We start from the raw sequence: 11,924 nt of genomic DNA on the forward strand, positions 1-11,924 counted from the left end.
GTTAATAATATTCTTATGTAAATAAATTAATACTCTTAATCTTGTTTATATTTATTGAATTTGTTACAGATGTAAAAGGATCCGGGGAGGACATCGATGGCATTCAAGATCACTTACTGTAGACACATGAGAACAATTTGAAAAAGTATTTTTTTATGTGATTTCTATATTATAAACAATTATCATTTGGGATGTCGAGGTTAACCTAATACACAGAACATTTTAAAATTGTTTATACAAAAAAAAACATAATTTTTTTACACTAAAGTATATACCGCACGTCCCCGTCTCCATCGCGTACCGTTTTGCATCCGTTGACATTATGCAAAGTCCCTCAAGCGGCAAATCGATATTAAGCTATTTAAAACCAGAACAATGAATGCACTTAATGCATTTTTATTGAATATTTACATAGTAATACATCATTAATCTGCCTGATACGGGCTTTTGTATTTTAATAAGATTAAACGTTACAAAGAGATGAAAGGATTTCTAGAGGCTAGTGAATACGCAGTTTATCGTCTGTGTATTTTTACATTTACATTACATTTACATTAGCAGCCTGTAAATATCCCACTGCTGGGCTAAGGCCTCCTCTCACTTTGAGGAGAAGGTTTGGAGCATATTCCGCCACGCTGCTCCAATGCGGGTTGGTGGAATACACATGTGGCAGAATTTCGTTGAAATTAGACACGTGCAGGTTTCCTCACGATGTTTTCCTTCACCGCCGAGCACGAGATGAATTATAAACACAAATTAAGCACAAGAAATTCAGTGGTGCTTGCCTGGGTTTGAACCCGAAATCATCGGTTAAGATGCACGCGTTCTAACCACTGGGCCATCTCGGCTCTGTATAAAATGTACAATATTTTACGTTGGGGGATAAGTTATTTGATTTCAACTAAAACATGACTACAACTATTTTATTATTAACTGGTGTATTTCGACTTTCTCTTGAATATGTAGATGAATGTCATACAATGTGCAGAGTGTAATGTGTCAATGTTCTTTGACTGTGTAAGGGATAACAAATCCTGTAAATGCATTGGAGTATGACAATAGGACAATAGAAAGAGAGATAGAAATAAGACGAATGAAAGAGAAAAAACACACTGCGTTGACTTCAAGTAATGATAAGGAATATGATTCGTGTTTCGTTTAAAATTCTACAATTAAATTATTGATTTATATATGATAATGTCCTCCATGCCGATTTAAATAATTTTTATATTAGGTTTTTATTTTAATTTCTGGGAAAATTTCAAACTGAATATAAGTACCTATACCTGAATCTTATCACACGTGAAACGATTTTAATAATAATTAAATATATTTGATAAGAACGGTAAACCATTCGACGCGGGCGTGCGTGCACTCCGGTCAGCACGCGCCAGGTGAGAGCGAAAACATCTGCCGGACGGCGGAACCCCCGATGTTAAGGAACACCACACAGGCTGATCGAACGCGCCGTATGGCTATTGGACATATGCATCGTATCAATTCTATTTCACACCCACCTGGTTTTTACAATGTTTTTTTTTGTCTAAAACAATATACACGAAAATTCGCATGTTTATGTTCAAGAATATGAAATGAATATTTTTATTCAAATATATTAGAGATAGTCGGGCAAAATGACGCACTGACCAGAACGTGTGAATCTTGACCGAAGATTGCGGGTTCGACTACTAAGGACGGAGCATCACTAAGTTCATGTGCTTAATTTTCAATTTCTCGTCATGATCAGCGGTAAACAAAAATATCGTGAGAATAACTGTCACGTGTCGATTCAAATTCGAGCACTGATCCTCATTGGACTACTCTAGACTTTCTCAAAAGAAGAGGACGCTTTTATGAATCCCAAAAGCGCTTTCTATTGTTGGTAGGATTATTTGCCAGCCTATCTGAGACCACCCACTCATCATATATTCTACCGCTAAGCAACGATGCGACTTGGGAACCTTCAAGAAAAGAGCGTACTCCTTCCTGAAAGGCCGGCAACGCACCTGCAAGCCCCCCGGTGTTGCAGATGTCCATGGGCGGTGGTAGTCACTTTCCATCAGGTGAGCCTCTTGCTCGTTTGCCACCTCTAACATAAAAAAAAACCAGTATCTAAGGATGAAGATGACCACTTACCATCAGGAGGCTCGTTTGTCCGTACGCTTTACATTTTTATTAACATATTATTTTGAAAAACATATCAGTAAAGGTTAGTAAAGACATTTACATTTTACATTGATTTATTGCGTTCCTTATAATATGTATTATACAATCAGTATACAATACATATTCAGTCATTTTTGACACACAATATTAAATGCAAAAATTGCAACATAATTCATTGTTCAAATAAAATATTCTGAAATTAATAACGTCATAAAGTATATAAAATAGCATACAAATTAGGTTCAAATATCCCATTGTGGCATTTTGTTGTTTAAGGAAAACATTCATAGAGTTTAAAACGGGTAGTACTGAGGAAGAGATTATTTTGTCTTTGCCGTCATAATCTGGTTCACTCCCTGGGGCGAAGAATTGTTCTACTGTGTTAAAAAAATATAATAAGCTGTTTCAATTTTGAATCATACGTAGTGTGCCATAAGTATTTCAGACTAATCAATCAAATTAAGAAAGATTTTTTTCTTTCTTGTTAACAATATTTTTTTTTAAAGTTGTTTAGATTTTTTTTTTTAATTAAAAAGGAATCAAATGTATGTTGTAGAGATTTGTCAGAATGATTAATATATCACATTAAATAACCGTATTTTAATATTTTTGTTGTCACTTTATGAAACCCTTTAGTTTTCGTAATATTTAATGTTTTTTTGATATTCGCCACAGCAGCAAAGATTTATCCTAATCTCAATGTTTGAGTTCATTCCACAACATTTGGCAAAATTTCACCTGACACATAATTTGCGTGTTTTACTGAGAGTAAAACATGAGATGATTTTTTTTAAAAACAAATCAAGTTGTGTTTGTTCTGTTCGGGTTTGATTTCACACTTAAGAACTTATTTTACGTGCTGAAATATACCGATTTATGATATAATATTTATTTAGATATAAGATTTATTTTTTTAGTTACAGCAACCCTGTTTAACCACATATTTAACTATATTGTAAATAATATTATTTTTAAGACATTCTATAGCATTTCATTTTATTTCATAACTTTGACCGAATTGTTAGATTAACCAGTTTAGGCAGTGTAATATGTAGCCAGTCATTTTAAAGCAAACTTTTATTATCAGAGATTCTGTTTTTAGTTGATGTCACTGTTATAAGGAACTCGCTTAGTTTTGAGTCTAAAGATTTATTGTTAGGAAGTATATTTTTTGTCTTTGAATCCCCCGCAACTCCCAAGAGAGGTTGTAGTAGTTTGTTGTATGTTGAATTTTGTAATACCCGTCCATTTCCGATGTCTATGTAGTGAAAATACTTATCTATGAAATTTTAAATGTTTGTTCATTTTACAATTAAAATATTTTATTATTTTTTAATTCATACCTTCTCTTATTTATCCACAATCAAGACTTGATAAACCTTGTCCTGGGAACATTAAAGTTAAGTGATCGTTGTGACGATGAGCATCTCAGAATAGCTTTCATTCGTAAAGTAGGACCTGCAGCAGATGGGTTCGAACATTAGTTACAATTGACATAAATAAAACTATTATTAATGTCATAACTTATGCCATTAATAAAACTTTATTTACGTCAGTCAGTTATGAGATTATTGAAGCAATTATATCATTTTAAAATCCATTTAAAATGTAATATTTAAAAATGAAGGTTTAAAACATTTAGACATAAATTAAAAGATCACAATGCCCGATTTTGAAGCCCGCTTTCATGAGAGTACAACAGAGATATTTTAACAAAGAAAAAAATAGAAATTCAAATAAGAACCATAATAATAAATAGTTAATTTCTGAAGGCCTCGCAAAAAGAGTTACTGAAAAATATATAATATTGATATTTAATATTTCATTTCCCGTTTTTCGAGTGAATGCTGATGTATTTCTTTTAACCATTGGAAATATAATTATGTTGTTCTAAAACAATTCATTCTTTCGAATTTGCGCGACCTTTTACCGAGTTCATGGCCGGGACTTTTTTTTTATCTTGGTATTGTCAATATGGTAAAATATTAACGTTTTGCCAAAACATCAAAAATTATATATAAGCAAAGTTTGCAAGTGTTGTTTATAATTGAAATAAAATATAACGTTATTAAATCGAGGCGATGACGTACGTCTTATTATTTTAAAATCTTATTATATATTTTTCCTTTTAAATGTTTAAATTAAACTTATTTGTCAAAGATAAAAGATAACTCTCAAATATTAAATGCCAGAGCCAATTGGAATATTTTTTTTATCGTCAAAAGGTAATCTCATCGCAAAAACGTAAATAACCATATCAAGTAAGGCCAAATGGCACTATAAAAGGGACGGGTGAATCTGAGGTTGAGAGATGTGCCTCCGTTTTAATGAGGAATATATTATTATTAATTGTATCTCCACAATATTCAGTCCGTGACATTTTTCGAGATTTTTTCCTGTTTTTTTTTTCGTTTTGTATATTACGAATTTGATTTCTATCACATTGTGTACAGTTGGTTATGAAATAAAGAAATGAATATAGTAATTATAGGCAACATTCCATACATATATTTAATTCGAATAATTGCTTTTTTCCCCAAAACGTCAACTTTCGTAAAATAACTTACCAGAAATAGGGGTGTTGTCAAGTTAATTTTAATTTTGGACGTTTCTCTGGTGGTTTGATGATCAGAAATAATTAAAACAAGAATATTTTTCGACTTGCCAACTAGACTTTTAATAAAAATACTTAAATTTTGAATATTTCTAAAACTAGCGCGAAATGTGTTTCATTACATGCCATCTTGTATATATTTACACCACACATAATATCATAATCATTTGCTTAAATACTTTTTTATTGTTTTGCGAAAAATATTGTCCGTTGTGGATCTTGCGTGAGCTTTGTTCCCGTCAGAAATGAGCAATATTTTATATAAATTTTTATTTACTTTATATAAAAATATTGACATTAAAATTACAATCTATGTATGTATAAGAAAATATTATTAGTTTCGTAAATTGTTTGCAAGGTACGTAAGTTAAATGTAATGTAAATATTTTTATTTATTCGATATGTAATGCGTTTGTAGTAATGTACCATTTCCATATCAGTCGAGTCCGTGTGGCACGTTTCAAATCCGCCTTATCACAAGGTACATCGCAGCTCGAGGGTAAGCATCTAATCTCAGATACAAACAGTCTTACCAAATTGCTCTTAAGCTCATCAAATACAAGATTTAACGGTCCACATTCTACTGGACACTTCGTAAATGTTTATTTACGCTCAGTGCTGAAATAATCATGGTTGATTTCTTTTATTTTCGTTTCACTTTAATCAATAAATACGTTTATTTCATAATAGTTGACGATAGAGCTGTGTTTAATCCCGTCTAGGTAAGTAATACCCCTTCATCACATGGCCTACCGCCAAACAATATTTTAGTATTGTTGGGTTCCGGTTTGAAGTACTGGCTTACTCAGCCAACATAATTACAAGTTTATCGGATAAAATATCTTAGTTCTCAAAATTGGCTACGTTGCCGGTCCATCTAACTATTTTATAAAAAAAAAATACTCAAGTAAGTACAGACCGGATAAGGAATTTAGAATTAATTCAAGGACACATTTTAAGTTAATGAAGATGTTTGAATATAATCTACGACTTCTAATGTAGACTATACATTATACTGCATATTAATACCATACTTTAAAAACCAATATTTGTATAACATTTGATTTGATCAACATTGATATTGATGTCTTTAAAAAAAATAGAGCTGTGTGTACAAATGAGAAACACCGCCTGTTCTCAAATTTAGGATATTGTATACGTAAGCTTTATTTGGAAGATTTTCGGAATGTAACCACGAATCCCGGAGAGTGTTTTAGCGACATAAATTATCGGGCTTATTTACATCGGTCGAAAACTAACGTATCCTTGGGTACTCCCGAGACGATAACCGGCATATATTTGTGAATTTCACCAAAGTATTCCATAAACATTGAAGAGAGGTTTGTTTACAATTTAAGGAGCTCTAACACATATATACGATGGAAAAATGTCAGCGTAACAAAATCTTCAATTAGTGCAATGTTGGTTGAGCTGATTGCCTAGCTCTTGGGCTCAAACCTTGACCAGTAAAAGTTGCTGGGTTATCTGTTGGCTGAAAAAAAATCAATAGTAACCAGTATTCTGGAAGTTGCGAGTGAGAAAATAGAGGGTGCACTTGTGTTGGGCGCACACACTTGAGCATTGTAGTATGGCGTAGGCAGTATCCCTTGAGAATGGCTACTGCGAAATCGGTCCGGAGGACACCATTAGGTGAGTGGAGAAAATATATAACATATATTTTTTTTATTTCACTATTTGCGTTGAGGAACTCACCAACAACTAAATTGATAATACAATATTTATGGCACAATAGTTTGTGTTATTATAGAACCATGGTTTTTCAATAAAATAAACTTGACTTTTTTTGTTGTTATTTTGGGCTTGCAAAACTTATATTATTAAACTTAGTTAAATTAGAATATCAATAATGATTAATAGAGGGCATTTTTCGCATTTTCTGTGATTTTATCATGCTATATAAATTAGCTTAATCAATAAAATTTGGGGGATCGCTTGTTGGAACTCCGGGGATCGGATCAAGGAGAGATTGTTATTAGTAGCGATTCTGCTGTGACAGACTCCGCTAAACTAGACTTAAATTAAGCTTAATCCTGTCAGAAGTGGTTTCTTATTCAGGAAACATTTAAAGTGTAATCTGTATGATAGTAGTTGTATACAAATAAACGTATGAGAAGTATTAAAATATTAAACTAAGTTTTTTGCGACAGAAATGATTTGTCAAATTTTGAAACGTTAGACTTAAATGCTGGACAATCATTGTATATGAATATTTATTACACGAATGATTCGCAAAAACAAATCATCCTTCCTCGTTTCGTTGATACGTTTGAGTGGATCTGTTTTATGCGCAGCTGTTTGTTTCTTGTCTTTTATCTGTACTAATATTATAAATGCGAAAGTAGGTATCTCTGTATGTAACGCTTTCATGGTTTAACCATTGAATTGATTGTGTTGACATTTGGTACGAAGCAAGCTTGAACACGAAGGACGCATGGGCTAAGGTAATTTTGGGGTTAAGGGATTGTATACAAGTTCTTGAAGTATCCTCACATTGAATTCTACGTGGGCAAAGCCGCGATCTCAATTAGTACCCTCTATGTTAAATGAAATTAAAAGTAAAATATTTTGTAAGCGCCACAGATAATAGTATTTATTTTCATATACAAGAGAGCTAGAAATTTCTTATATCGAGTATCTGTTTTAGAAGTTTCAAAGCAAGTTGCAAAGCAAAAACATTATGTAATACAAAATTTATTTTATAATATAAACAATTTTTAATTCAAATAAAATAAAAATACAATTCAACTAGTTCGTTAACATTATTGCAACTTTTCAATACTACCTATTCAATTTAGAAAAAATAAAACCTCTGTCCCGTATAACGTTTTTAGTTAAATTCGAATAGAAAAGATTTAAACTATCCAATTATTTTTAATTTAATTTAGTTCGTGGGATTGGACTTTAATATTTTATTATCCCTTGGCTGATTATTTTTGTTTTACAAAATTTTTGTATATTTTGGTGTTTATTTGTTTCTTAATGCTATATTTTGATTATGTTAAAATAAATGAATTTCGGTTTATTAAGAGATATTGAAATCAAACTAAGTATAGTTCGTGCCAAAATGCCATCGATATAAATTTTTTTTATAATCGTTACGTAAGTGTCTACATATATTGATTAAAGGATTTTGATTTGATTTGGTTTTTATAATATTTGTTTCTTTAAATTAATTAAATAATTAATTATATAAAATATAGCACTGTGTACTCGAGGGCCTTATTAATTATTATTTACTTAACAAATGCAAGTATTAATGTTTATTCACATTAATCATTTTGTGTACATAAGTAAACTCACTTCAGAGTTTTTCTGAGGTGATACATATCAAGTCATCGGGTACTTCAGTATCGTCACGATTAGTTCTAGAGAGCTCAATAAGAGCAGAGATCTTTTCTTCAAACTTGGTTGATTGGTAAGATTAGTTTTGATGCAGAGATCATCAATCGATTTTACTGGTAAGGCTAGACTAACACGAATAATTTATATCATTTTGGGTCAAATAGACAGTGTTTTAAGATCGATTTAGCTAAATTAATATTATAAATTGATGAATATAGAAGAGATTCGATAGATAGATACATAAGCTGTGTGTTAATTTTATTACTTTGAACTGGCTCTATGTTATTGTCAGTAAGTAACAAACGAGAAAAAAACTGTCAATCTTATCATTTACTTTTAAAACCGTCTTCGGTTGAGGAATTATTGCAAAATTATTGGCAGTGAAAATTGGTCGGACTATTTTTAATTAGACGGATATATTTCATGTCATAGGATTTTTAGTTTTATTTTGGTCGATATGGTGTCATTTTTCATCAATGTATGAAAATGTACATAAAAAAAGTAAATAGAACTTGCCAAGGCGAATTACTTTTGGAAAGACATTCTGCATTAGATTGGATAGAGATCTAATTAGATATGTCCTCGCTCCCCTAGAGATTTATTTTACAAGTCGAATGCTTTGTTTATATTTTTCCAATATTTTATTAAATTGAATAGTATTTAAATCAAAGTTTACTTTATATGGGAAATAATACCGGTTGGGTGTCCCAACGATAGGCTTTGACGAAGGGAAGTGTAAATTTTAAGCCTTTTCGGCTTTTAGAGAGTCTTCTATTGCGACATTGGGGACATTTTAAAAAGTCCGCTTGGGATGTTAGTTACACAGTTATGAGAATATAATAGTGATATGCATAATTAATTTATTTATCATATTTTATTGTATTTTTATTGATGATTCTATTCAGTCCTTCTTGTTTATTTTTATACAACCTCACAGGATAATTCGCCTGAGGTCGAAATTCACCATTTTTTGATAACGATTCTCGATTTATTATTCGAAAGCACTATGGGTAAGACTTTGATACGGAGTTACGTTACTTTCTAATAGTTTTTAATATTATAATGAACAATTATTAGCGGTTGTTTGTTTATAAATTTCTAGAAATTATAGTTTTTCGTCAATAATGCCCTCTCAATCTCCGTCAGGATTATCGATTATCACGAAAATTTTTCTTAGCTTCTAAAATTCTGCTTTTTATGTAACGAGGTCTTATAATTAGACACGAGATTTTCGTATTTGTCAAGACCTATTAGTATATTTGATTGTTCTTAAAAACATGCGTAAGAAAATATTTTATAAGAATACAGTACAAATTTAAGTTCGTTTATCGATTAGCTAAATTACTTAGGGTTTTATGATTGCGCGAATAGGGAAGCCCGTTTTCACCCCTTGGAAGATGACTTTAGGTGATACAATGTTAAGCTAATGACTCCGTAATATAAACCAATTGCATCTTTGTGTTCAAATAATAATCGAAACGTTTTTATAAACTGCAGATACTTTATGCTTTGTTACTAAAATGATAAAAGCATAAAAATGATTTAGTAAGTAATATACATAGTAAAATTAAAATTAAAAAAAAAATGATTTCTAAAGTGGAAAAAAATATGATTCTTATTTATAAAGATTAATAGAATTTTGCACAGATGCTATATGGATCAAGTACCGCAAAGTACGCACTGCGCGTTTTTGGTTTAATCGCTTCCGTTTTTGAAACTTCGCAAACAAAGACGAATTGAGTACGATCATGCAAGGATATTCATTTCAAACTACTAACTAGCAGCCTTCCTAAAACATTTGACAAAATATAATAAGTCATTTACGTCATAAAATTGCAATAGAGAAAATCAATTGCGCCTTATGAATAGATGCACTGTACAAGGTCTTATGGTTAATTAGACATCTCTTGCAGGCAATTCAATCTGAGAGAGAGTTAAATACATAATCTGAGTAGGGTGGTGTAGCCTACAATAAGAGCCTTTATTTCAGACTTAGCAAGTTATGACATTATTATTTATTTTGAAGACGTTAACTTACAATGTAACAATAATTTCAATTTAGATACATCATTTAAAATTTAAAACTAGCAAAATAGTGTTGTTTTAATAATTGATTCAATAAAGCAAGTATCTAACCAATCTCTGTTATCGTTTTTCGTTTATTTTATAATAATGTGTTTGTCAGAAGCATAAAAATGTAGTACACACGCTCTGACACGATATCACCTACGATCGAAGTCTGAAATGAATTGGGTGATTCAAGGGTGGGGCTTTGATCACCTGAGGGTTCTTGTAACACACTAGACCGGTATTCATAGATATCAGTCTACTATGTCAATGTCAAAACCCGTTGCACCTTAAACCAAATGGCTACATGCCATTTTACCATGGCTTGACACGAGCCCGACGTAGCCTCTAGCGCCGTCGGTATTGTCTTATCTCCCTTAGAAATTATTGTATAAAGTTATTTTTAGAATATAAATTGGTTAATCAACGCGAATAAACGCGGCTAATATTTTAGTTTGTTACGTTAAAGAAATTTAAATATTTTAATGTAATCATTTTATAATCCCCTTTTTTTGTTTTATATATTTTTTGTTTTTATTTAATAAATAATATTAATTTTTTGTGCACATGTAAATCTATATACATTTATTATAAATAGAAATTAACTCTGTCTGTCACGCTATCACGTGAAATTTACTATGAAACAAGCTTGAATCACATGAAGGACATAGGCTATTTTACATACAATACTACACGAAACCTATAATAAATTTAATAAAAGCAAGTAATAGTTAAAGGAAAGCGTTAAAATACCGCGTTTGTACTCTTATCTATAGTATTCGAATACCGGATATGTTTGATAGTGGGAGTCAAATATATTAAGTTCTTGACATCAGCAGGTAAGCCAAAAATCTAAACTTTAATTTAATTATTTTTTTTCGAATAAAACTCGATATTATAAATGCTAACAATTAAAATTGTTTTTAAAGATCGATATTTATGACCAAACACGTTTGCTGACTGACGTCAGTCTAATAAGTATAATTTTTCACTGAAATAGTTCACAATTTCTGGGTTTGTATCTGTTTGCTATTCTCCTGGAAGTCACAAATTACACTAGATTACAAAGTTTCGTTCTAAATTTAATTTAATTTCCTGCATTCGTAACTGAAAATGTTCTCGTTAAAATATGTTGACAACACAAAAGTTCTCAATTATCCTTTTGTGGAAACGCAGCAACACTAGGCGTTATTCACGGATAATATCCATTTACCGATTTCAAGGCTGCAATGCACTTCCACTTATTCGAGTCAACGAGTTCGCATCAAATACCACAAACGTAAAATATTTTTTCAAAGTGGACGATTCAATTCGATAGTTTTGCTGCTTGAATTCTTCGAATTCGACGATTTTAATTTTGTACGAATAAATTGAACCATATAAATGAAAAAAAAAAAACAGTAAAATAAACTAATAGCCTATACTCAATGTTGGACTCGGGCTTCATCTTATTTTGATAATTTTAAAGCTTCTTCCCCGGTCATCTCCAATGCGGATTGGTGGATACACATAGGTGATAATTAATACGATATATTTGGACCTGGGTAGGTACCACCCACTCAGGTATTCTGCCGCCTTATAATACTTAGTATTGTTGTGATCCGGAAGTGTGAATGAGCCAGTTTAACTACAGGAATAAGGGATATAAAATCTCAGTTCCCATGGTGGCGCATTGGCGATGTATGTGAGAGTGGTTAATATTTCTGACAGCGCC

Source organism: Vanessa tameamea, chromosome 10 (genome assembly GCF_037043105.1).
Source record: "Vanessa tameamea isolate UH-Manoa-2023 chromosome 10, ilVanTame1 primary haplotype, whole genome shotgun sequence".
Taxonomy (NCBI): Eukaryota; Metazoa; Arthropoda; class Insecta; order Lepidoptera; family Nymphalidae; genus Vanessa; species Vanessa tameamea.